The 27,321-nt window shown below is 37.1% G+C and overlaps 1 long non-coding RNA gene across 1 annotated transcript in view; it reads right to left on the reverse strand.

Annotated features, from left to right (window-relative positions):
• Positions 1–27,321, reverse strand: part of LOC130145240 (uncharacterized) — a 76,496-nt gene that overhangs the window by 47,679 nt on the left and 1,496 nt on the right. Inside the window, exons 2-3 of the long non-coding RNA XR_008820423.1 lie at positions 24,410–24,534; positions 18,837–18,948 (exon numbers count right to left, since the gene is read on the reverse strand). This is a non-coding gene — a long non-coding RNA (uncharacterized LOC130145240). The remainder of the gene's footprint in view (positions 1–18,836; positions 18,949–24,409; positions 24,535–27,321) is intronic.

The following is a 27,321-nucleotide window of genomic DNA, read 5'->3' on the forward strand; positions in this document are numbered from 1 at the left end:
CCTCCACTGTTCAGAGAGCTGAGTGGTCAGATGCCTGTTTTGATGATTTTGCTAGTGGAAGGCAAAAATGAGAAATGCCTTGGACTTGGGGTTCTGGAGGTAACAGTAAGTGGGCTTTTTGTGCAAAAGTGTTTCCCGCCATGTCCCCTGTCACAGTAAATGACATCCTTACGCACACAGCTTGAAGAGGCAGATGGAGAACTGGGTCCTGCCTCTGTGTAAGTGAACTCCTTTAAGGAAGAGGGTGAGTGGTTCTTTGCCTTTTAAAAAATAAAGACAAAATAACAGCAGTACATAATTAATAATGATCACTTTCAGAATACCTTACAGCTTCAAAGCGCTATGAAACCATCAAGTAATTAATGTTTACTTAGTGAAATTAACATAATTCAATATGCAAAGGCGCTGAAACAACAGAAGAGTTTTAAAATGCACAAGCCAAATCCCAGTGCCCACCTGAGAAGCTGCGCAACTTTGTAGTAAGGCTCTACACAATCCTTGATGTGCCATGTATGTGCAGTGTCCAATGGCATCAGAATAGATCAGCAGAATAAATAATTTGGAAAACAATGAAGACTCAAAGAGATGCAGGATTTTAGAGGATTCTGCAAAGGATCAGAATCACATACCTTGATGTTCAAGCTACTCATGCTACTAATAGACAGGAAAGAATTGACCAGATAAAGGTGTTTTGGTTTGGTTTGGGTTTTTTTCTTGTAAACATTGTAAGATTTTTTTACTAATTGATTCTTACAGCTTATTCACAGTATGATTCTGCATTTTTCTCTACTTAGAAGTTCTATTGACTTAAACAGGAGTAGTGAGTGCACAAGGAATAGAGAATAAGGCCTTTGAAGTTCGGTATCATTATTTAGATTTCAGGCATGCCTGGAGAAAGCACTCTAGATTAATAAAATGCTTTGCTTCAATTAGCTGTGTGTCTCCTGCAACCCTCCCCAATTCCCTCTGCCCTTGTTTAACATACTCCCTTATCCCTTCGCATTATCCAGACAGGTGCTCTCTGCTACCACAGACTGCTGAAAGTTTCATGGAGGAGATACAGTGTAGGGAGGAGGGGGATGTATACTGGTTTCTTGGCTCTGATGCAGGAAAGGAGAATGTATGAGGCTGTACATGAATGTGATTTTTTTCCTTCCATGTATGGCAAACACATTTTCAAAATCTAGCAAGAAAATTTAAATCAAAGGAGTATTACTTCTAGCTGATTAGTTATGGGGAGAGGGAAGCCAATATAAAGGAAAAAATATGCATTATTTTGTATATATATATGTAAGAAAAATTTATTGTAGTGGAACCCAGATTTCTGCCATGATTTTCTCTGGTTTTCCACTGTAGTAAGCCCCTTCATTTTGGACTTCCTTGAAAGAGGCTTTGGAGCATAATGCAACGGCCACTGAAAACTGACGCATCCTGCAAAGTGGGGGCAGGAAATTATAAGTTTCACATTGAGTTCAATGGGAAAGTCATAAGGCCCTGCTCCTTTTCCCTTGGGGTATTTTTCCTATTTTATTGTCAGTACTATAATGGGCAATCAGTTCCTGAAATGGTGCCCTGCTGTCTAGATGAAGCATTTATAGTTTTTTTTAAGCAGCCCATTTGAACACTGAAGAATAAAAAAGTCAGTCCTTGTAAGTTCTGATTTTAGGGCCCTGATCCTGCACTGAACCGTGTGTTGGCAAACCTCCTGCCCACTTGGAATTCAGTGCAGTATCAAGGTCTTGATTTCTACATTTTCCACTGCAATTCCAACCTTTATTTATCACAGCTGGAAACAACATTACAAATAAAAATGCTTCTAAACCCCAAAGTGTCTGTCCCTTTAAAAAGTTACCTTTCCCAGATTTATATGCATATATTTATATAGTAATCCTCTGAATGGAGATACTGCTTCTAATGAATTAGGGGTTTACTATAAAAATATATAAATCATCACAGATGTTTTCATTCAGTAACACTTTTGTTGAGAAAAAAAAATATCTGTTCAAAGCTCAGAGGAAAGATGTCTTTTTGAGGGCCTAACATCACAAAACAGATCCAAGAAAGACCTTATGGGCCAAATCCCACATAAGATTTAGGCCTAAAATGAAACTAAGAGAATTTAGGGATCATTTAAGGTCAGTTTAAATTGGGATATAGAAGCCCAAACTTGACTACAGCCCAGATCATTATCTAGGTCATCTCTTTTCAGCAGTGCCTAATCCTTACAATACCTAAATCTATAAAATGTCTTCCTCCATGGCTTAAAGTTTGCTGCTGCTTAATGTGGCCATACTTGTTCAGACCTGGCCACTGAAGATATATATCCATTGCCCGGATAAATTCCAGGTTAATCAGAAGTTAGCAAGTCAGTGACTTATCTGCTTCTCCGGAAAAGTCTGAAAATATTGCTATGTCTTTTTTCACATCTGCTTAATGCTCAGAACTCTTCTTCACAGAAGCTGGAGGCCCATTACTAGCCCTGAGCTAGCATTGTCCGTAACCTTAATGGTAGCCACAGGAAAGCATACGTTCCACCCACCTGTGTAGGTGGGACCTCTCTGAAGCAGGAGTCATGGTATTAGAAGAGATAGTAGGTTTATGAGTGAGTCTCTCCTAGCTGTTACGGCACTTCGTAGGAAAGGTAAATCTGATATTTTTTCAGGTCTTTACGCCCAGGACTATTGTCCTTCTAACCAAATGGCATAGGAAGTACATACCTCTTCTGAGATAGAGCAAGAATATAATTTCTGTCTCACTCCAAGGACAGTTGGGGAACCCTTTCTATGGTGACTTGGCTTTTCTGGATACAATGGCTTAGTTGGAAGAGCAAAGGCAAACATTTATCATCAGCTGTCCTCACCAGCTTGTTGCTCATGTCTCAGGAAGTCACAGAGCTTGGTGATGAAGGCCATTGCTGCATGGGGGAACAGGAGGCATGAATTGCTTCAAGATTTGAAAATCTACTTACTGGACAAATAGTTGAACTGCCCGCTTACAGTTCAGAAGACAGGAAGCGCAATTTATCATCACTTTTAAAACTCATTCCCTTTAGTGAATATTCCCCCAAGGTGTGTAGGCTCTCAAAATCAGCATCTCACTCTTTTCATCTGAATTCTTTCACATCAGAGCAAGAATTTATTCATGGGAACCAGCTACTTACTCTCAGCTGAGTGACATATATCTGAATTCACCATACCATTTTCATTCTTGGGCTCAATTAACCTTGTCTCACGTAAAATGAAAAAGAAGGATGATAGCATGAGCTATCATTTTTGCCAAGAAGACTTTTTTTTTTTAATACATTGAAAGACTGAGGACACGACTTCATAGACAGATGTAAAGAATCATATGGCAACCTATCCCAAATTTTAGCTGGCTAGCTGTAAGATGACTCCAGTTCGAAAGCTGGGTAGTAGTGTTAACATGGCACTAAGCCCAAGTTAACCAAGCATCAGGAGACTCCTGAGAAAATGAGAGCATTGGCAACTTTTCGATTTTGAAAGGCTTGAGACTATGTTTTAGTCACTCCCTCAGCCTCAATGAATAGTTCTATTCAGTAGCAGGTGATTATCCTTAGGAGCAGGACCTATATGCACTCTGATAGAAAGCTAGTAGAGACACCCTACTGTGAGTGTTTTTTTGGCAAGCGTCACCAGAGACTTTGGCAGCCTCTCTTCCTCTAAAGTGCTACTGTGCTTTTGCATGGTTGCATTCTTCATGCAAACAAATATCAATGCCAACCCTAAGAACATGAAGAACTGATAATAATTATTGTTTTCACTGCTGGATAGCAAAGAACAACTGCAACATTGAGAAACATCATGCTTTCTGAGCATTTTTTTAGAAAGTGTATCTATTTCCTTTAGCTTAAGTAACAAATTCCAGTTATCTGACAATGTATTTGAATTTTGTTTTCTTTATATACATGTACATTTTGCAATGGATTACATTTTTTAATTAAGGCCCCATGTGGTTATCAGAATAGAGTAATTAGTAACTTCCTATAACAGCTTTATGTTCATGTTTGTGAAATAATGTATTAGACAATTTTAGAACAAAGTAAAATAAATTAAAATGTGGAATGTCTTAAAGATCACACAGTTTGAGTCCAAACAAAATGTTTCTTTTATTCTTTTACTTCATTCCATGTGTAACAATGTACTGTTAGCAGATATATGTTCATATAATTTCAAAGCTGAAAAATGTTAAATCGCTTGGATTGAAAATATCTCTTTACAGTATTTCTAATGCTCACTTAACCTGTCTTCCTCTGGACTACATTCTGAATTTTTAATTCTGGGAAGAAGGGCAAAACAAGGTCCACAAAAAAAACCCACTGTGATAAAGAGATGAAAGAGAAAGAAATGCAAATACGAAGAGACATAAAAGGGCAAATATTTTTAGAAACTGAATAGAAGCAACACATCATCTATTCATGATGTTAGCAGTGAAAATTATTTCCAACTTTTATAGCAATGGGCTATTGTTTGCATGAAACATAATACTCAGTCTAAAAAATCACTTAGGGCAGGTGTCTGCCTAACTTCTACTAGTGTTGACAGCTGTTGGGGTGGGAATAAGCAGAGTTTTATTGCTTGTCCACTTGTGTACAGGCTGCAGCTCTTTGCAACACATTCCCTTCACAAACCTTGCTGGCCAAAATCAGGGAACAATAAGACCTGTTCACAAGAGGGGAAATCCCCTATCTCTAAAAAAGATAAAATGTTCTTGGCAAGAGGACTCCAAAGGTTTCTGAGACACTGAAAATTTATGCTGGCCTGAAGGCTATGCTGTGCCAAGCAAGCACAATTTATTCTGCTTGTGAGGAATGCCACAGTGAGTATGCGGGAAGCAGCGAAGGTTCTGCTAGGCAAGGTGAAAGTTCCCATCTCCTAGAGTTCTGGGTTGTGATACAGGAACAGTTTAGACTGCCAACAATATGTGTGGTTAATGAGTAGCCTTGGTTCAAAAATCTCAGCAGCAAATGACTCATCTCATGCATCACAGTTACCTCCTAACCTCCTGATACTGGCTAGAAGCTAGACAGACCAGAGACCTATAGGCAAAAAATCTTATTATGAGCTCTGAATTATGCCATATTCTAAATGTACCAGGGCTGACAAGGCCATGTAGGTGGAAATTGTCACTCCTACTATACGCATCTTCATTACTGGAATTCCCACACTCATTCTTCTTGACTCCAAGCCTTTTGTTTACAAATGAAAAATAAGATCTCTAATTTGGTAATTAATTCTCAACCATGTATTTTTGACTATGTATTTTGTTACTTATAGTTGGCATACAGGGTTTTTCTGGTCAAAGATCCAAGAGAAAAGAGATACGCAAATAATGACATAAAAACTAACCACTAGTTAATTTCTTGTGGCTGTCTCCAACATGTAACCAGCATATATATATAAAAATCACAGTTTTAAATTATTAGGGCCAGCAGCTGGAAAGCAAAGCAGGATACTGATTATTTCTATCAGTGGTTCCCTCATCATTGCTTTGACTCACGCACAGGGCCTGTAGTTTTTATTTGTCTTCAACAATCTACTGATCAAATATTTATCCTCTTAGTCCTCTTACCCTGATGGAGGAATTCCATTGGCATTTCCATGGGAGATTGCACTTCCTCAAAAGGAATCGAAGACCAAAGTTTTCACTATCTCAACAATGGGATGTTTGATCTTAAAACTTCCCATTTGTTAACACCTTTTCCCCCACAATCTCTCCAAATACTTTTTCTCTCAGATAGTGTAAATTAAAAATGTCACCAAATTAAACTCAGTGTTGTTTTCTTCAAACTAATCTAAATTTGAATGTTGGTCTTTCTATTTCAACACTGTAGAATCTTTACATGTGCCTTTAAGTTTAGCAGTTACTAGTTAATCTATTGCAAGGCATCACCTCAGTCATAGCTAGTCTCACTTCCTCTGCAAGAATTCCATTCTTTTTCACATCAGCAGGAGCTTTGGAGGAGACACTATCTAAATATTGGCAAAAAACTTAGAAGTAAAAGGATAGAAATGAACCAGACCCAAAAAGCTTTTTTTCTGACAAGTCTCCCAAGACACCATGTCATCTGCTTCTCAGAAAAGGGAGCCCTACAAAATGTGCTAGTCTTAGAACAGAGGAATATTTTCAGCAGTTTGGAAGATTTCAATACAAACTAAAACTTCAAACTTACGAGTTCCTTGTACGAAGACATTATTATTTCTCTGTTTCTACTGTTTCTGCTGAAGTAATTTTACCTGATACACACTAGGGCTGTAATTGCCTTTTGAGGGAGCTGCTTCATGAGGGAGTGTTGTTCCCTGATAGACTATTACAGCCAGCTCTGACTTCTTTTTTTCACTCCCATCTGATTTAGCTCACAGTTTATTGCTCTCTAAGATAATGATACTGCACTTGACACAAGTATCTTCTATTCTCCTACAATACAGTCATCCAGGTAATCCATTTTTTCACATATCAAAATCTTCCATTGAACTGGTGATGCCTCCCAATGCTCTGGAGTTCATGACATTTATGCCAAGGTCATCAATGGAATAGCAATAAATTGCCATCGATGAGGTTTCTGGATCTTAGTATTTTTCCTTCTAACAGAAGTTTTTCTCTAAGGAATGAACCCTTGTTGGTTTTATTCACAAAGTATTTTCAGATGTTATCAGACAATGATCTGAATTGCAATAGAGATTGCCCTGAGGAAAAAAACCCTCCTCAGACATGCAAACAGGTGGCAGCTCTGATATGTCACTGCCTGGATGTCACTGAGATATCCTATTTCTTCAATTGTACCTGACACCAATTTAGCAGGTTAAGAAAGGAAGAAAAAAAATATATTTTTTTAAGAAAATATCCAAAACCAGTAGCATCCCATGAACAATACATGAAAATCTAATGATTTTAGAATAGCTGGATGGAAAACTTAGGGATTAGTAAGTATGTCTACACTAGGAAGCAGTATAGTACAACAGGGGTGAATTTGCAGGGCGAAACCATTAATCCAAGCCATCTGTCCCCTGCAGTATAAACATCTTAGATGGGGTACTTTAGAAAAGCTGAAGTCTTGTCCTATACTGAAATGCAGGGGGTGTGTTCCTATGGCACAATTCTTCACCTACCATCCCTGTAGAACATGCAAGGCATTAAAAGGCATTCTTCAGCCATCCTCTCAGTAATTACGAGGCTGGCAAAAATATAGGGCGAAAAATCTCCCTAGAAATACAGTGACTTACTGTGTACTGACTTTGACATGTAACGGGAGACACTGATGTACATCTATATCTAAGAACTCTCAATTTTTACCCAAGACATACCAGTTAAACCCACAACTCTTATGACATCTTGAAAAAAATTGTCTTTGGATTTGTGTTAGCTACTTATGTAAATTAGGAGAACAAACACATCTCTTTCTTTTCACAAATTCTTATATAAATTTGAATTTTTAATGTTTTTTATTTGACATCTTTCATATAATTACTATCTTGTTTAAATATCACTGTGCTATTGCCTGAGGTAAATGCAGTAGAAAATCACTATGTTCAATGTTACTGTCTTATAGTTTCATCCCCTCTGTCAAACTGAGAACTTTTTTTTAATTCTGCAGGGAAATTTTTATTTCATTTGCTTGTTCATTCTTAATGTGGATGAATAAGTTGCTGGTTATCTACTTACAGATACAGAAAATTTCCTGTGTCAGTTAGCCAAGCTTAAAATGGATCTATGCACTTGTCATTGTCACAGATAGTTTGGGGTTTTTTTCCCACTGCACAATAATAAAATGTAGAAAAAATGCACAGTAACTTTTGTTAAAAAATATTTAAATGATTGATAGTCAAATCAACTGCTGTTCATTCTAAATCACATTCTCAAACTTAATACAGACTAACTTTAGGAAAGAACTGAATCAAAGTTTTTCTCCAGAAGAGCTTGAAGTGAATTCAAAAGGTGAGTGTCAAGCAGGAATCCCACTTTCACATATAACAGCTGCAGAACAATACAGCACAGTGCTTGAAGTACGCAACAGAAGGGGGAACTGGGTACTGGCTTCCCTACCCAGTTTACATTAAGCTGCCATTAGGTAAAAAAAACTTACGGTGATGACAAGAGTATGGAAGGAGTATAGACTAGAATGAAAGTCTGACTCTTCTCTGCTCAGTGCAGTACTTTATGAAATAGGAGAAATGGTTTTATTCCAGATCTCCAGCTTCTGTGGCAATCACTAACCACCAAGATACTGTGTGGCGAAGCAGACTCCTAAATAAGGTTCAGCCACATCCAGGCAATTGTATCTCAGTTAGGTTCTCAAATTGGAAGGGAAAGGGTGTTTAGACACCTATTTTTATCGTTTCTAGTTAACTGATCTTGAAATCTCCCCGCTCAGTGCTCTGAAATTTGTATATTCCATTCTTAGGTGCCTGATCCAGCAAAATTCAGTTCCCAGGACACAGTGAATAACCTACACTGGCACACAAGGTTTCCATTGGAGCTCATCCTTAGGCTACAACTACCAATTTAGGTATCCACATGTGAAGGTTTTGTACCAATTACATTTGCAAATCTCTGATACCACTTAGGAGGTGACTAACGTTTCCACTGGTAATATCCCCACTATAACTAAGCTATTGCCAGAGGCCATGCGTATTAACACTGAACTTTTGACAGCACTAAATTGGTAGGTGTCTAGATCATTAGATTCAAAATTCATAAAATAGACATTACTCATAGCAAAGCCTGAAACACATTCTGAGTATTTCAGCTATACTGGAATATCTACAAGAGCTTTGGCAGAACCTCAAATCAGTCAGATCTTTGAGATGGACCCATCTAGATCTTTTCCCTAGAGTGATCAAGGGAGAAGGAGAGTGAAAACACAGAAAATCCAGGCTTCAACAGTCTTTCAACTAGGAAAGTTGTCACTGCCTCCTCCTACTCCTCTCACCCTTGGCAATCCCCAGAACTTCCCTATCTCTCTGCTTGCCCAGATGCTCTCCAGGAATGTTCCAAACCCCCATAGAGAGGGAATCCACATGGCCCACTAATTTTGAAGCAATATAAACATAATTTTGAACAGTAAATAGAAATAAATTAAACAAGAAAAAAAATCTCTGAATAATTTAGTTTTGAACCTTAGTAAGAAACTGATCTTTACAGCAGGCAAGTAAATGTCCCATTTTTTCCTGGCACTCTTATTGACCACCTCTGAGCACACCTCAAATGTGCTGGCAGCTTTGTATCCCAGGCCTATCAGCCCAACACACCCTTACACTAGACAGCAAGGTTAGCATCTAACTCTGCGACGCTGCAGCAGTAGTCGAAGGCTGCAGTACTAATTTGTAACACTACTGCTCTCTTAAGAATGATGCTCAGAAGCCCAGAGTGCCTAAAGAAAAACCGACATCATGGCTACAGAAATTATCTGAGACACAAATTAAGAAAAGCTCAGATTTCATCCTATATTCAAACTCATTTGGGTTTTTTGTTTGTTTGTTTTTTCAAATTTAGTACTGCCAACAACGTTTACAGGATTGATTTCATAAAGGGAGTTTGAAGTCATTGATTTCATATGGACATTATTTGATCTCATAGGAGCAATGAAAAAAAGGAAAGGATTCTATGCAGAAATGTTTATCCATTGGTATTCATCTCTTAAAGCTTTCTGTACTCTGTGATAACGTGACCTTTGTATTTTCTATTGACCACCAGACTTGTACTCAGTATAATACTGTATTTAAATATTAATGTATTAAAGTAGATAACTGTACCATATGTTACCTTTTTGTTCCATTTCTATCTTAACTTATACTAGACGGTTTAGATTAAAAAAAAATATGAAATATGTCCTTGAAAACTTGTAACTAGATCTTTATAAATATTACAAAAACAATAATTTTGCATCAGTATGGTGAACAAGTAGCAAAGTGCCTGAAGAATATAAATTGAATGTTCTCTAGAAGAATCGGTAAAGGTTAAAATTCATCATTTTAACTGATAGGCTTTCTTTGGGAAATAACTGATGCAGTGAATACAAAATACTATGATAATTTTGTGTTTCTTCTCAGTGTTGGTTTTTTTTTCTTGAAAAACATCTCTTAAATAATAAAGCATATCTTTTTCCATTCATTCTAGAACTAAAATTTCCTTCAGTGCTTGTTTTCATACACAATTGATAGGTTTTTTCACTTTAAATAGAAACTTTTTATCTGAATAGAGTGAACACTTCTGTCCATTTCAAGAGATGCTGCAAGCCTATAGGAAATACACCGTGACATAGATTTTTTAGAAAAGGATTTAACCTATGTGGTATGAAGACCAGTTGCAAAATACCACATTTACTACCACAGTTTCCGTAGTGATTTCCAGACTGTAGCAGGCTGGAGGCTAAACTAGAAAAACAGGCATAAATACAATTTAATCTAGAAATAACAGCAGTATTTAGGAGCACCTGTTCATCCCAGACACTGTACCAATGCCAGTAAGAGATACCTTTTCAAAGTCCTACCATCTACTAAGTGAAGTAGAAAGGCACTGCCATCTCCTATGGTTAGGAAATTGAATTACAGAGAAATTAAATGACTGGACTTCAGTATTCCATCAAGTAACTTTACCCTGTTTAATTGTTATTCAAACTGCAGATTAACCTCCTGTGCTGATGGCCTGAACCAGCTAACTTGCAAGTAAATCAGGTATCAATTCATGGGAGATGAGCTAATTCCAAGTAATATTATTTCTTTCTACCATGTCAATACTTCAGCCCACAAAAGACTCTCAGTACAATGTGCGTTGTTAATTTGGGGGTTGAATTGCTTTGCTGATTTAATACTTACTATATGATTAGACTGAGGTAAAACAGGGGCATACAGGGTCCACAGTTGTACTTAGCATTGCTGGCAATCTGACTATCACTGGTTTAAACATTTCCAAACTTTCTCCATGACATATTCATTGCCCACCCTGAGTATCAGGCATTCCATGATCCCCAAGAACAAGCTCTGTGGCAGACAGACCCAGTAGCTTGGCACATGACACCATTTTGGCAGGCTAAGAAAGGAGCTGCAGGTGCATGTACCTGAGTCCCATGTGCAGAAGCTGCACTGTAGCGCTGCAGGTTGGGGATGGATTTTGCTTTCTTAATTTACCTTCAGACAGACATATTACCCCAGCTCAAATCTCTCCAAAAGTTCACCACAAAAGGCAAAATGACTGTGTGTTTGTGTGAAGTTCACCCCTAATCTTCACATGAGCTAAGAATTATTCCTGCTGTCTTTACATCTGTCTCTTTTTTTCCCCCCTTTTCTTTCTGCAGGCTATTCAGATAAGGATTTTCATTGTCACTATTCCCAGTTTACTCTGAATAAGTGGAGTATATGAAAAAGCAAAGCTCACAAAAGAATGACTTGCCAACACTGGTGCCACCGTTGACTTGAATTTAAAGCTATCACACAAGGACACTGTTAACATTTATCCCTCCTCTCTGTAGGCCGACAAATTAAAATATTACTTGAAGTCTCGGATCAGTTTCTGCTACAGTGTTTCATTTTGATTGATGTCCTCTATTAATATCAGTGATGCTAGTTAGCTTTAAGACACCCCAAAGGGTAGTCAACTAGTTAAAACTCCAAATGAAACTCATGCCAGGTGTTCAGCCCCTTGAAAGTTTTGCTGAGCATTGACAGAAGACCTTATCAATCATTACAATTTAGCACTTTCAGACCGTCCCTTCTAAAGGGAGTCAGTTGAAGTACCATCTGCTCTTTTGCTTTTAAAACTCACTGGTCTCCTCTAAGGCAGCCGTTTCACTTTTGAAATTATGAATCTTTTGCAGGAGAATGATGGGCTGCTGAAGAAAACTTTTTGTTTTAATAATCAGCAGTTCCTATGATGTGACAATTTTTGCAGTGCTCAGGGCCTTTTACAAATCAAAAGGAATCCAACTAAAACAGTAATTAATGTCAAATGACTAGTCACATACGGCCCTATTTAATTAAAAAGTTCTAATCTTTGATTAAACCTCCTCACACATTCCTGTGACTGCAAACTGTTGTCTGAAAAGAGAAAGTAATTGGGCACATAATCTATTGTGTCTTCTAACCGACACCTGCTAATTGTCTCAGCAGCAAATGGCAACAATTTAATTTAGAAAGTTAAAAAGTGTATCTTAAATATTAGTCAGATTTTTTTTTCTGTATTATGTATTCCTTTGCTATGTTGGGAAGATCTCGTCCTGAATTTATCCCTCTAAGAATTTTCTGCTCTATGAAAATTATTCCATTGTTTTTCAACAATATGCCTTCCTATAGTAAAAATAAAACATATGATTTACTGGTCCATTATTTTAATCTGCAGTTAATGTTTTAAATGCTATTAATCTTTAATTATTTCTTTTCCCTAAATATTGACTAACCTGCACAGCAAGCAGGTTTCTGTAACCACAGCTTACAGGAAGAAAACCAGGAGGAATGAGCCACAGAAATTACCTCCACAGGAATTCTGACTAATTCAGAATTTCAGCTGGGGAATAACTGGCAGCTATAACCACCTTCAGTGCTACGGTGAAGGACCTCCCACTTCTTCCTCATCCTCTTGGGATCTTAGCTTCAGCACTAGCAGTACAAAGAAGACCATTAAGGCAAGAGTGTCTCAGAGGAAAGAGTGTCCTTTACCAGCTTCCACCCTTTTTTTTTTTTTTACTCATCAGTCTAACTGTGATTTAGCAAAAATTATAGTCACTATTCTGTCTCTGTTTACTGCTGAGGTGCTCTTGCTTTCTAGGCTTATGGCTAATCTACCAGCTAGATTTTTTTCCTGTCTTCTATGGCATAATCATTTGTTTGCAGTTTTTCTGAACTAGAATTGTGACACTCCAAATATATTGGTACTCCCAGCTGAAATTCCCAACAACTATTTTGTCTGCTTTATGTCTTATTTTACCAATATTTTAAAAAGTCCTTTGGCATGTTGAATAGAGCATTCTCAGGAAAGAACACTGCCACTGTATTTTGATAGCACATGTTTCAAAAGCCATGCATAATCCCCAAAGAAAACTGCTAGGTGAAGTGCGTCCACAAATACTTTTTTATTACGATGGCTTCAAACACAGCAGAGTTCTTATACCTCTAGTCAAAACTACCTACTTGGGCACAGTCTTTTTCAACTTTCTCTGTGGGTCCCTGACGAAATTTAACCCTGGCTGGTAGTTAAGTACCACACAGCAGCTCACTCACTCCCCCCTCACCCAGAGGGATGGGGAGGAGGGTTGGAAAGGAATGTAAAACTCAAGGGTTAAGATAAGAACAATTTAATAATTGAATCAAAATAAAAATGAAAGAATAATAGCAATGATGACAACAAGTTATAATGAAAAGGGGAAGGAAAAGAATAACATCCAGAAGGAAAGGAAGAAAGGAGCATGTGGTACGCAATGCAACTGCTCACCACCCACCGACTGATGCCCAGCCAGTCCCCGAGCAATGATCCGCCTGCCCCGGCCAACCCCAGATACATATACCAGGCATAATGTCCCATGGTAGGGAATATCTCTTTGGCTACTTTGGGTCAGCTGACCTGTCTGTGTCCCCTCCCAGTTCCTTGCGCCTCTCCAGCCTTTTTGCTAACAAGGCCTGAGGAGCTGAAAAGTCTCACATCAGAGCCAAAACACAGCACTGCACTAGCTCATAAGAAGACAATTAACTCCATCCCAGATGAAACCAGGACAGTCCCAAACACATTTGGACCCCCTCCAACACCTGGAACTGATATGCTGCTACTATAAAGGGACCACCGCATCCCAGTTGTGGTTGTGAAGGTGACCATGTGGGACGGCCTGATGGCCTGCGGGCATCTTCTAACTGAGTTCTACAGAGAATTCTAAGTCCACTGAACAGTATCTATTCTTTTCCATCTATACATGTCAAAAGAAAGTAAAGAACTGCTTTCACTGTTTTACAGACAAAGAAACTGTAGCACAGCAAACAGAAATAACCTGTCCAAGATCGCAGGGCCAGTCAGTGGTAGAGTCACCAAAAAAACACCTGTGTCACCTGATTTCCATATTGCTGCTCTATGGTCAAAATACAAAAATAGTTACCTATCAATACATGTGAATGTGTAGAAACAGATAAAGATATAGATGGTCTAGATAGCTTTGTGACTTTTACTACAGCAAGTTGGCTGCAGCATGCCAATAGAATAGTACATAAATACAGCAAAAGTCTTGAATAATTTTTTTTTACATAACCATCAACTTTCAAATATCCAAATTTTGTCTCCTTGGCCAAATCATACCTTTTCACCATCTACAGCATCTTCAGTTATTCATCTTTTTTTCCTCCCTGCTTCATGCCTTCATTATCTCTAACCTGCTGTGACCTCTTAGCCAGTGTAACCTTCTTCCCTGTAATCTCCCTTCTCCAGTCCACTCCAAACACTGCAGCCAAGGTTATCTTTCTTGTTCACTACTCTGATCATGTCAAGTCATGTCTCAGTCTCTCAGGTGGTTTTCCATCTCATTACAGTACCAGGTCGAATTTCTCCTCTGCAATTTTAAGGCTTTGCAAGAGTCTGCCTTAGCCTACCACTGGACTGAGTCCTTACTTTCCTGGCTCAGATGCAGTTCTGCCTACTGTGAGTATCCATATCTCATGCATGACTTCCAATTTCTATTCCCAAAACTGTTTTCAGTGCCTAAGATACCCCCTCTGCTTCATCGTGCCAACCAACCACACTTTCTTCTTTCAGGTCTCTTTATGTGTTCTGTGCAAATTTGGTTATGAGTGCTTTGGGGCAAGTCTTGTTTTTGAAAATACAAGGCATTTGTGAAGTTGCAGGTCTAGCAAATGACATTGAAGAAATAGTAATTATGAAATTTACTTTGTTATCTTGCACCACACTGTAAATAAACATACGAAGTAGCATTTAAATATATTCAGACTACGTGAACAACAGAAATGTTTCCAATTCTCTTTTCCTCCAGATTTATACTCAAGCAAAGGAAAAGAAGTAGTGGTTACTATGCTTGAGTCAGATATACTTGACAAATTTGATTCCCTCACCAGATTGCCTTGCCTTTGAAGGCTGACCACAACCAGCTGATACATATTTAAGCCACAGCTTGGACTTTATCAGGGGCTAAAGCATACTTTTGATTCTCATTAAGACAAGACCCCTGACAGCATGCTATGAGCTCTGTGACTCTCAAAAGAGGCTTGAGCCATAGTTAATTCCGAAATAAATATGCTGCCTTTCAACCAAACAGCTCCTACTGCAAAAAAAGGCAGGCATACCTAAATCTGTAAAACAAAAAAGAGGAAAGCAGACTGTGGAAAGAAATCATAAGCAAGGCTTATATCAATTAAAAGTGTTGGGGAAATTTTACGGCAGCAGTTTGATCTCTCTTCTCTCTCCAAAAAAATAAAAAAGAGAGAAACGAAAAAGGAAAAAAGAGAAGTCGGGAAAGACAAAAAAAGCCACAGACACAACTGAACCTTTTATTCCTAGGAGTTCCCTCAGGCAAGGGGCATTTCAGCTTTTTATCACATAAAACTTTACCATAATTCATCTATTAGGCAATGAGATTCTATAATCTATTGTCAGTTAAATTAACATCTGTAAGTCTTTACTGATGATGATGATACATTGCCAGAAGCATCTCAGGGCAACCTGTTTTCAGTTTCATTGGCAGAAACAGTGAGACATGGAAGCAAAAACTTGCAGCAGCAGATCAGTAACTCTTTCTAAAGCAAATGTGGTATATGTAATCCATTTCTTTTAGCTTAGCTATGAAAAAAAATAATAGATGAAATAAAAAAAAATATTAAAAAAGCCTGGCCACACAAGGTTTGCATCTTGATGTGTAATTAACTTGATTAATTAGCAGTATGCTTCTTAAACTGTAACATGTATATGAGTTAAGTGAGAAAAAAAAATCCACTTAAAAATTCTGTATCTGGTGCTACTGTGGGAAAACAATCCCCCTTCCCAATTTATCAAAGTAATTGAAACAGCAAAAGAGATAAAAATGTGTCATCATCAAGTGATATAGAAATTAATCTGCTTGAGAGCTCAACACGTTACACTGATCACTAGCTGCCTAAATCCAAACATGCTTTCACATTATTTGTGACATACACTCCATGCATCTGGAGACATAGACTGTAGTGCATGCCACCCATCTATCTGTTCTAACAATGCTGATAGAAGTTTGCTTACTATTCTTTCTTTGAAACACAGCAACAATGCTAGAAATGTTTACATCTACAGTTAAAACACATTTGTTAAAATTTGATCACACCTGTTAATGTCAGGTAGTAAAAATATACCAGAGACTCTACTCTCCACTTTGTGGTGCTAGTGAGTCAGTGTTGATAAATCGTCTAAATATTTTGATTGAAAGTACCTTATTTAGGAAAAAATAAATAAATCAAATCAAAACCCATTGGAAAAGGCTACTTTTTCAGCATATCTCTGAACCAAATTAGAGCAATATTTCAGTGTAGCAGCCAAGTATACTTACATACTTAATTTTAAATAGTTTGCATTACCTTTTACTGAGGTAGTTTTACTCTGGCTGGTATGGTAAAAATCTTATAAATTATTGATTGCAAACTAAATCATTGTTGTACTCAACTATTTTAAGAACTAGACATAACCACCCCATATTTTCAGTATCACAGTGTGTACTTTTGCTGCCATGGTAATCAATGGCAAAATTCTATCTAATTTCAGAAGGATGAAGATAATTCCCCATGTTTGAATTGGGTTATCTGTCTCCTGGACTCCCTTTCTAACAAATTGAACACATTTATTCAATGCAAATTACTCAAAATATAGCTGGAACTGAATTTTCATTTATGCTTTTCCAAAAAAGTGTTGTATGGACAGAAGCAACGATGTAAAGAGATTCTGATATTTTTACTTTAAAGGTATATGCCTTTGTTTAGGATCTGCCAATAGTCACCACTAGTCCTTCCCTCATGGGTCTCGGTTTCCTTGTTGCTGTGGAACATAGCATCTTTCAATTTAACATTCCAATTTTGTCTCTGTGTGATTTTCAGTGCTGCGGCATTTAGAAAGGATTATAAAATCTCAATACTTGTTTATTCTGCAGGTCAACACTCCCAACAATTGTCCTGGTACATTAGAAATGTTAGCTGCATTACTGTTAGTCTTGACACCTGCTATTTACCCCACAGAAGGGAAAAAGCACATGCTTTTATCATTGTTTTCTTCCTAATTAATTGCTTAAACATGCTTAATACCAGAAAAGGCCTGTGAAACCCAATGAGAATTTGTTCTGTTAAGCAGGGTAAGAGTTAGGCCTTGATTATACTATAGCTGATCATGAAGTGATTTAATAATTATAAATTCATGCCAGTCATGTACAACAGAAAGTCCCCCAAAAGTATTAGCATTTGCCTAACTCTGTTTATTAATCCTTCATGTGATCAAGTGTGAACAATAAACGTTGTATTTCTTTTTGGTCTGCTGACTGTAAGAAGAATATATGGATTAGAATCTGCCAGAGAGAACCCACACCTTCAACTCTAAATGAGCACACTGAAAAAGAATACTTTCACCAAACAGAATAAAGAGATTAAATATTAATCTGCAAATGAACTTTAGTTTCTTAGTAGAGGCTATACACTTTGTATATGTGGATATTTAGTGATGTATTGCTTAGTTCTGCCAGCTGTAACTCTGTATTATTTATTTTAAACTCCTTGAGCTTGACAGCATAGACAACAATTTGGTCTCTTTGAGGTCTTTCAAAATCCTCCTGTGAATCTACTCTGTATTTTTTACAATTTTTCTTTTATGCACTTACTTATGATAAGTGGCTTTTCAGAGATTTGGGCCCAATTCCCAGGGTACTGTTTGAGACAGTTGCTGTTTACTACAAGACAAAAAACAATGGCCCCTGTTTATGAACTCTCTCCCATAAAGTCTGTAAACGAAAGAGCTTGTTATATGAAATGCTTAAGAATGGTCACAAGCTAAAATTTAGAATTCTCCTCACTTATTGATTTAAAAAAAACCACCAACCAAACAAAAAACCTGAAAGAAGTTGTGATTTAAAGTTCATTAATTAACTACATGTGTTTCTCTATAACTTCACTTCCTTGGGGACTTCTTCGATTTTTGCATCACGTTGGGCCAAATGTAAACAAGATGATCATGTAGGTAAAGGCTAAAATCTGGCTGTGATTTGAAGATCCTTTAGTAGGAAAACTCAACAAGTAGCTACTTGGCAAAGTTCTGCAAGAGAGCAGGATGAGGATTACAGTCATAACACTGTAAAGACAATTTACGTCTGCTGAAGAAGTGGATGTTGTACTAACATGACTACAGACTTTAAAGATGAGAGACAATGATCAGGAATGCCACATTCTCTTAGAGAAGAATATAGCAAAGCAATTTAAAATGCACTTCTTCAGCAGCTTTCTGTATGATTATGTCTTGTAATAAGAGCTTAATAATGTCTCAATTCAGACATTTTAGTGACATAATATATTTCATACAGCTTAGGTCCCTGACACCATGTATTATAAGTGACTTTATCTTTCTTTTGGTCATATGTGGTCTTTTCTTCTCTGACATACAGGATTTTGACAGACATTCATCACTACAGCAAAACAACATCTAATTTTAATGTACCAAGCAGTAAAAATTAATCTATTTTAATTTTGTTCTGTCATCCTTGCTTCAAAGAGAAAAAGTTTTAACAGTGTTTTGTCTTAATAAATTAAAGTTTCCTACATATAAATTTTCCTATACATTTCCATTAAAGCAAGCTAAGCAAAAAGAAAAGCTTTGCACCTAAAGCAGAAACTTACCGAGGTGTGAAATGGTCATTGTTTCTCATGGGATTTCATTCCACTGTATCGGATCTGTCCACCAAAGGTGTCAGGTCCTTCTCCAGATGAATTATATTTATGGCAGACTGCTCTACCAGGACAAAAAAGCAAAATCGTCAACCACAGTCTTCACAAATGACTCAATCTTTTTAATACCCTGAATCATTAAGCACCTTCAGATAAGGGTGAGATACTGAACTTGACTGATACACCCTGAGACAGACTTCATGCTCTCACACGTCAAGTGGCAGCCAGCGTTACAGAGTAGTCGCACTGCAGCACCCTGTCAGCCAGAGTTTCCCGTGCAATGAGGGTGTATGGCCTTGCCATTACAGAAATGAGAATATAACTGATGCTGGGTCATCATTCACTGCAAAAAAATGGCATGTTCTTGTGCCCCAGAGATGTTTAAATACCCTTATTTTAGCATTTAAATTAAATAGTTAATTAAGAAGTAAATTTTACTTCTTCAGTGAAACTTTAAATAGCAATCCTCCAAAAAGCATTTAATTCAGGTTTAATAGCAGTTACGACATGTTAAACAGGAACTAGTTATTAAGAGATACAGAAGTAAAGAAAAGAATAAAAATCAATTATATATTCCCTACATCTGAATAAATATATTTAAAATAACTATCCTTTTTTAGTAATGTAACTGACTCATTAGATACAAATTAAACACCTGTAGTGTAAACCAAATCTTAATTTAAAATATTACCTGTCTTAATATAGTACACTCCCCTTTACACACTACAGTGGACACATTTAGTGGAACAGGCAAATGGCAGAAGTAAGCCATTTAAATACTTAATGACGGTGCACATTAAATAAAAACTGTCTGCAACATATATTTTGTAGTGATTTATTTGCAATTCAGATGTTATCTCTAGATGTATGTAAAGCTGTTAAGTCTGCTAACTATTTAAGATATTATAATAAAACGAAAATTGTAGCAATTCATTTATGTTAATTTATTGACACTATAAATTCCTCAGGGCAGCAGCCATGAATACACTTTCCTGTATAAAACTAAAAACTGTTTTGGCACCTAACAGATAAAACTTAACAATAGAAATACTAACTAGGATTTACATTTGCATGGATTTTTTTTTCTGTTTCTCTTTCTTTCTCTGTTTTTTACATAGGTAATCCAACAACATGTACTTTTTCTTTTAGATTTCCAGAGTTACACGTGATTTTATGTACTCATCAAGTTGCTTTAAAGCACTTTACTTCCAGGACATGGACACATTGCAATTTTAAAAAAATCAAGCCTCTTTAAATCTTTCATAAAGACAGATAAATCCATTAAGCATTTTTAGTGGTCTCAAGGACACAGTATTTCATATTTTAATTTTAGGATGTTTTTGCAGCAGGTTATAGGATTTTTTAAATGTTAATTTTGCACCTTGGTTATTACATTTGGTTCTGGGTTTTTTATAGCACTGGATTCTGACTAATCACTTATGACAAGACTGTAAGACAACAGTTTGCCTGCAGAAAGGGGGATGCATAGCAGCACCATCCCAGAAGCAAACAGAGAAGGGAATTATGGCTTTTCGAAATATAATTTCCTGTCTTGCTTGCCCCTGGCTCTAAGGGGGGCACAAACTCCTACTGCTCTGTGCTGGCAGCCAACTGTCAGGTCAGCTTATCTCAGATGGCCAATGTGTTGAGGGGATGAAGCCAAAGCCCTGCATGTCCCTGAGCACCGGCTGCCAATGTCCCATCAGGACAGGGACTGGTGGCCCCACACAGGCTGCTGTCATCACTCTCCAGCTTTCACTGTGACCTGCAGTCCCACTAGCTCATGCCAGGAAGAAAGCCTTCAAGTCTTCCTTATTTTCCTGCGCGCTGGGGATAGAAGTGTTTCACAACCTATTTGGCACTTAAGGCCACTGAAACCAATATTAAGTCCTCAGTTTGGTAGGCAAACAAGGTGAAGCAATCATCTGCTACCCCATTATGCAGCTGTAGCTATACTGGACACATCAGGCAAAGAACCTCATTTTGTAATTCCTGTGAGCACCTGGAAACTCCTTAGAGGTGGGGCCCTCCCTGGATCCTCACCCACCATCGGAAAATGAAAGGGACCTTCATACAAAGAAATGGGTTGTGTTGCATCTACAGACGTGTCAAACTTTGAAAACCTCATGCTCTAGACAGCCTTGCCTTGCTGCTAATTGGTATGTTTTCCTTTAAAAAGTGAAGATTCTAACCTTTTACTTGACAGATATGTAAGTAAAATGCCACATAACATTTTGAAAGCTTATCTATAGTCTGCTGTTTACGAGTCTTGTTTATGTTGGAGCTCACACAGGAGGATACAAATGAAAAGGGTTAGAAGGAACAAAACTGAGTGGTTGGTTTCAAATATATGTGTAAACTAGCAAAGAAAGGTTTTTACCTACAGAAAGTCTAAAGATGCTGCTCCCTTTCAAAAGGCAACCATACAAGTGGGACGCCTGGCTCAACAGATTTTTTTTTTATTATTATTATCATTATTATTTTTATAATTATTTATTCCTAGTTGTGTCCCTGGACTTTTGGCATGGAGAGTAGAGACAACTTCATTACCTTGGGGTTATTTGGTGTTGTGGTTTTTTGGGGTTGGTTTGTTTGGGGTTTTTTTTTTCCCCTTCTTTCTAATCTTATGAAATTGCAGCTAGGAGAGAGTAAATGGGATTCCATTTCTCTGTGAGATTTAGCAACAGAATTGTTTACGGTGTTGCAATCAGTCATGTTTAAAGTGGCGCTACTAACTGCATAACTGAATAAGGGAATACTTTGGAAACAAAAGGGTTGCATAACAGGCAAATTCAGCTTGTAGAATCTTTAGTAAGCAATGTATAAAAAAATTCATAAACCCTAGGGACAGTTTGCAACGTTGTCAGTGGGTGCAAAATGGTAACTTAGAAAAACTAAAATGACAAAAATATGGAAATAACCAACAATCAGAAATCTGGTTTAATTATTTTTTTTCTTTTTCTTTTTTCTTTTTTATATTTGGTTTTGTTTCCAGTAGAAAATTTATCTCCTGCAAATTTATACACAGAGATTAATTTGTACTTATAGCTCAGGCTTATTCTCTTCAGGAAACTAAGCACTGCACTTGGAAACCAGAAGTTTCAAAGACCACGACGTCTTCATCCCATGTGGGGAGTAACTGTAATACTAGCAGAGGTGAATTTCTGTGGCTCGGGAATACTCAGTATTTTACATGTAAATTATTTTGGAGTCTTCCTCATTCCTCTGCTTCCTGCCACTACTTGGAGGTGGCAGCACCAGCTCTGAATTTCCACAAAGACACAGGTCTTGCCTTCACAGCTAAATTGCTGACCTGTCTGACTGTTGTTACAGCCTTCAACCTCTAAGTAGTGCTTTAAGAGGAAAAAGTGATACATTGAGCTCTACCACAATTCCTTGGCTACTGGCAGTAAACATTAGCTCTGAAGCAACTGTAATAATGAAATACTAGAAAAGTGAACAATAAAAACCTACCATTCTGTAAGAAGCAACACCCTGATGCTTAAAGTTTGGGAAAATATTTTGAGTAAGTGACTCAAGCCTCCTGCAGCTTGAAGGTGTGACATGTGGGAAGCCTGTGATATTCCTGTTAAAAAAATTATTGGCTCTGCTGTGCTAGCCAGAGATCAACTTGACTCAACAACAGTATCAGCCTGCTCTCAATAATATTGTAACTTGGAAGGTGCAGCAATTTTCTTCTTAAAGGAGGTCCACTGACACAGTATATTGAGATCACTTACTGAATTCACCGAAGGGAATTCTGAATTACTAATTATTATTACTAATAACATTATTAATAGAATATCTTCATATTATTAGAGACATTCCTGCATAAGAAACATGAGAAATATCCAGAAGCTTCCTCAGACTCTGTTGGGTCAGCAGTCTTGTTTGGTTAATCTTTTTGTTTGGTTGTTTTTTTTAATGAAGAGAAGGAAAAAGATTTGTTCCATACCTAATCTCAGTAAGCATAATCTTAAAGACTGGTAGAGCATCTTTCTTACAGTTCCATGCAGCACATGCTTTTGCATTTGACTGCTCTCAGGAAATACACCTGTCAAGACTGTCATCAGGGCCCCCGTTTTATTTGACTTTTCTGACCTTTTGTATCATCAGATATGTTCTTCTTGAAATATTACTTTAATTTTGGCTTCTCCAACTTTGTTCTCTATCAGTACTGTACCAGTACTTCTATCTGCACAATGTATGCCACTTAGGCAGATCTTTGAGCTGGATCTGCTTCTACTTTTTCCTTAAAGCAAGCACTACCAACACTCCTGGAAAATTTTTAAACCCTAAAGATCAGATTTTACCCCCCCCCCCCCCCAAAAAAAATAAAATTCATGGAGCAACCAAAGTGAGACAGAACAGAAAAGGTGTAGATGAACATCCCTGGCTCATGCTGCTGTGAGTCAGCAGGTCTGCTTGTCCCATGTACAGTCTCAGTCCAGCAGCTCCACAGGTTTGCAGAGTCCTCTCCCCAAGCCCAAACATTTTCTTTCCTTCCCCTCTCAGACTTGAATAGCAGTTCTCTTCCCTGCTTTTCTCAGCACTTTCTAGAATTTCTGCTCACTCTGGTCTTTTTATTTTCCTTTCCTCATTCTCCTTTTTTATCCTGCACCTCTCTAAGTCTCTTTGCTCGTGCATTCTCAAGAAAGGCACAATCTCCCCCCTTTCCAGAGTGCCGCCTAACCCAGAAGGGAACAAGATGACAAACATCTGTACTGCCACATAATCTTTAAAGGACATAGAAGACATTAACTTAAAATAACTGCAGATAAACTAAACACCATCTACTAATCTAAGTATTTAATAAATTGTAATTACTTTTACCAATTTCTAAACAAATATTTAAATTGTTATAATAATAAAGGATGGATGTACTCTAATCTCTCACAAATTTGTCACAAATAATTCACAAACCAGATTTTCATCAGTAAAGTACTTCACTATTCAGTGAAACAAAACATATTGCTGATCTCTACAGGGTTTAGTGCAATTTACCATGAAAACAAAAATTGCCAGGTTTAAGAAAAATCCATAAAAAATTTGCTTCAGAAAAGTTTCTAAATGCTTCAGAGAATATCCTTTATTTGAAAATGAAAATATTTTCTATTCTGTGTTACAAAATCTAGTGTCTGTACTTACACAGTGTGTTCTCATCTCACCAGTAATGTAAGTGCATGCATTATGACAACATGACAAGTCATATCATATGATCATATTACTGTGCCATATCATACCCCTAGGATTATCATCATGGCTAAAATGTTTTAATTTTTAATGTTCTAAGTTGTTTTTTTTTTTAAAGGAGGCTATGTAAGTAAACAAACAACTCACTTGGCCATTACCTTTGTCGCTCCATCATTCTGCCCAGTAACTTTGTGACCTACTGGACAATTTCAATAAATTTTGTAAGTGGGATAGATATTTCAAAGGTGATCATAGTTTAAATTTCATTCCAGTTGGTGGTATGTATGGGAGATAAACTGATACCCTGAGAGAAGGAAAAATCACCGCTGTACCTTTCCAGGCAGCTGCTGCCTGGCCCAGCAGCATGTCTTTCTCAGCCAGCCACTCACATCTGCAGGGTAACCACCACTGAAGACACAGGAGGAAGCTGGCAGTAGTGGAAAATTAAGAGACACACCTGTAGGAAAATGGTTTTCATTAGCTCAATTGCTCTTAAAGAAATTGCTTTATTTTTTAAAATCATTAAGAAAACTTGTACTTAGTCTGTTTGAAACATGCTGGGTTTGATCTCAATGTGTCCTGTTTTCACTGTGATAAAAGAAAAAAAAGTTTCTGTATCTGTGCTAAACAGTCATCAGCTAACATGCCTGAAGAGAGGCATGAGAATCCAAGTCCTAAGCCACTCACCTGTGGCCTAACAAGTCACCCTTTCTGTAAGCCTAATGAATCTTTGTGTGTGTGTGTTTGCTTGTTTCCAAAATGACACAGGTAGAACTGTAAACGTAATACTTCCCAGCTAGATTGAAACCATAGGTACCAACTTTTTCAGTGACAATCTCAGGCTTAGCTCCTACTTGCTAATTTCATTTGCACAAAGTCTTTTAAAATCACCCTACACCTCACTTGAGCACACTTTTCCTGTTCATCTCTCTTCTTGGACCCTGGCCCCTCCATTAGCCCACTAACATCATTTACAGCCCCTTACCTTCTTTTTCCCTTACCTACTGCACTATTATTTCGTACTCCCTTTCTCAGCAACTATCCTCTTTTCTACGTCCTGCTGGTGTGGACTCACATTTACATTGACATAAAACTGCTTACACACAGAGTGACAAAAATATTTTTATCTATTGTTCTGTTGCTACTTTGAAACAATACTGATAAATGGAAGAGATGTCCTTTTAATCTATGTAAGTTGTACTACTTTGCTGTTATGGGATGAATCAAATCAGTGGAAAGGTTTCTATTGATTTCATTGAGTTTCTGGACAGTCCTCTTACACTTCTCTAGATGTCGTATAATTTCTATTTTTTATTGTCATTTTTAACTGATTTTATACTACTACTAAAAGTAAAGCTTGTCACACCGTAATTCCTTAATCACCCTTTTTAGCCTTCTTAAAAGACAAACAGATTTTGTACGTTTTAATCCTCACACATAGTAACTGATCTTAACGACTGCATATTTTAAATAGTTCATTTACCTCATTTTCAGATTCTGTAAGAATGCTTGATAACTACCATAAGATGCTTTTTGTTCTTTAAGTATCTCATTGTTGACACCTTAGTACACACCCTCGTCATCTTAAAAAAAGGGGATGTGAGGAAATGTCATTTGCTGTGGGTACTAGAGTACAGAAATTGAATTTCTCTGCAATACTTTTTCTTTTATAGCCAGCCAATTAATAGGCCCACCAGTTCTGTCATGGCTTCCCAATATAGGTAAAGCATATGTTTGTTTTTTAGCAGGTAATTCATTCTCTTATATATGGATTCTTTGTTCCTCAAATTCCCTTCTTGGCTTTCTAATTTTACTTCTTTCTATTGTTTTCAAGATTATTGGATTTGGGCTTTCCCAATGATACATTTTAGGCTCAAATAACTTAAATATTGAACCTTGACATTTAACTATATTGATCTTTTCTTTGCCTTCCTGTTTTCTTTTATTTGTTTAGGGATATTTGTTCTGAGACTTTTGTGCTATGCTTAAGTACCCTCCACACTGAGACTAAAGATTTTCATCTCAACACTTTTGATTGAGGATATCTCTTATTTATTTCCTTTTTTTTTTTTTTTTTGAAAGTAGATTTACCTGTCTTTGCCGAGGACAGAATAATAATCTACTAGATTTTGTTATGAACACTTTCCCCAAAAAGTCTGAATACTGTTGCATTATGTTCAAGATTAATCAGCATTTTTTTAAAGTTGGTTTTGAGATGCGTCCTATTACTATGTGTTATTTTGATAGATGTGAAACTACAGCTTCCAACAAATAAACATTTCAAGTATCAAAAAGTAGTTTTCCAAAGCATAATTTAACCCCTCCATACATAGGTTAGTTAGGGCTGTTATACTGGACTTTGTTCTACTGTCGAGCTTCTCCTGTACAGTGTATTTAATGTGTTTTTCTTGATCTGTCAGATAATGTAAACCAGATGTGTATTTCTATTATTAAGGACTTACATTTTGTCTATGTATTAGCCTCTCCACAGTACAGCTTTCTCACCAAAGTGTTAATAAGCACTTTTTAATTTTTTTTTCTCTTTTGTTTCATTTTTGCTCCCCAGTACATGTACACTATATATTCAACAGCCAGTGAAGTGGCACAGCATATAGGTATTATTGGCATTACCTTCAAACATTTCTGACTTTTCTATGTGAAAAATACAGCAATTTCCTAATGAATGTATAGAAAATTATGATGCCAGTTTAAGCTATCAAACATGTACTGTGTGCTACAAATTTGACAGAAAAACTATTGTAGATATACTGTAAAATCATCGAACAAATAAAATATTCATTACTTGCACAGGTGGATTAAAATCAATAAATGCCATTTTGTTGTTATAAACTGTCTGATGTAACAAACATCAGCCTTGCAGACGCATCTATTCATATGCAGGCATAATTTTTTATCTGGCTTTTTCCAGTTAGGCACCTAAGTCTCTATTAGGTTTTAGAACCATAATTTTTAAAGATGTCAAGCTGATATGATTTCCAATAAATCATTAGAAATTGTTAATAATCAGCCATACCTGAAAATAAGTATTAAAAAACAGCTCTGTTGAAGTTAAGACTAAAAACCACAGTGACATGTAAAGCAAGACGTAAGCATTTCATTTATGATCATCACCTGGTAGTCAGTCATAGGTTTGAGGATCTAGTGCTAGTGATTCAGATTTTATCTTTCCTCTAAGTATTCCACGCATGTCATTGGTATCAATGGGATGTTGTAAGCTGCAAGA

This window comes from Falco biarmicus, chromosome 2, assembly GCF_023638135.1.
Source record: "Falco biarmicus isolate bFalBia1 chromosome 2, bFalBia1.pri, whole genome shotgun sequence".
NCBI lineage: Eukaryota > Metazoa > Chordata > Aves > Falconiformes > Falconidae > Falco > Falco biarmicus.